The sequence below is a fragment of the Colias eurytheme genome, chromosome 15 (genome assembly GCF_061535395.1).
Source record: "Colias eurytheme isolate Ceu_HAF_F1 chromosome 15, ilColEury1 Martin Lab GWU primary, whole genome shotgun sequence".
NCBI classification, from domain to species: domain Eukaryota; kingdom Metazoa; phylum Arthropoda; class Insecta; order Lepidoptera; family Pieridae; genus Colias; species Colias eurytheme.
In genome coordinates, this window is record NC_142994.1 from 6,872,334 (window position 1) to 6,873,586 (window position 1,253).

The window sequence follows — 1,253 nt, forward strand, 5'->3', positions numbered from 1 at the left end:
CGCGCGCGTAGCGACTGAAGGCATGTTTCATAGAAGCCCATAGTCAAAACGTCCTGACTGGTCTATCTTTCAACTTTTCCAAGCTCTGCTTGATGGAAATAAAGCACACGAGTCTGTACAATCAAAAGCTGAAATAAACCTTATGCTGATACAATAAAGACTATTTCATCGTGACACATAAGTTTTCTTAAGTCGTTTAATTTTGGGCGACCGTAAAAGGCCAGCTGTTGCAGCTCTGAAAAGGACTAAGCTAACTTTACCGCCACTGAATTTCATACGCTTTTCCTCAGAGCTTTAGGTTGCAATTTAAGGATTATGTAAGTCGGATATAGTTTGCGAACCTGAGTTAAACTGAAAAATTTTCCCAGATAGAAAGAGATGAATATAGCTTTAAGTGACAAAGGGAACGGCCTACCAAAATTAATAGTGGGGATGATCTTAAAACGCGTTAAGATATGCTATAAGAAATCTCGATAGTCCAGGTGAAAATTCAATAACATACAGAAACGTTGTAAATGACGAGTTGAATGTTGTTCAACATCAATAAAATAAAATAGTCATGGATAAAACTGCATACTCATTCATAAAACATGTGAAGTTGACTCTCAAAGAATCTGAGTCAAAGCAAAATGTTGTTTATTTTGTTAGAGAAGAAAGCCTGTACACAACGGAGAGACGCCACATGTCAGAAAATGAATAAAAGAAGAGCTATGTTTCAGACTTTCAAAAGTTAAGCGCGTATTTCTAAAATGCATCGCAACATCATATTTCTTTCTACCTACGACTAATTGCACAAAATGTATAAGAAATCATTTTTAAATAATGCTAAGATATAGGTACCTATGCTAAAAGCTCGCATCATATTAAAATGATGATGTTGATGTTATTAATATTTTACAATTTATTATTTAGTAGTATGTTTAAATAATCATTTACTTTGAAAGGGAAAATCTTAACAATACTTACCTATTTGTGACATGAGTTTTAAAAATGTAATTTATGTAATATTTTGTTCATGAATATTTATACTTTTTAGTGTTCTAGGTATTAATTTAAATGAATGCATAATAATAATATAAATTAATTGCTGTCATGGCAGGTAAAGGTAGTGTATCAAAAATAAATTTCCAAGATTTGTAGACCTTGAGACGACTTAGAGCCAATATAATGTCGTATCAGGAGTATTAGAAAACCTACATAATATAACGTACATTTATTTGTTAAATGATAATAGAATTACACAACCCACATTA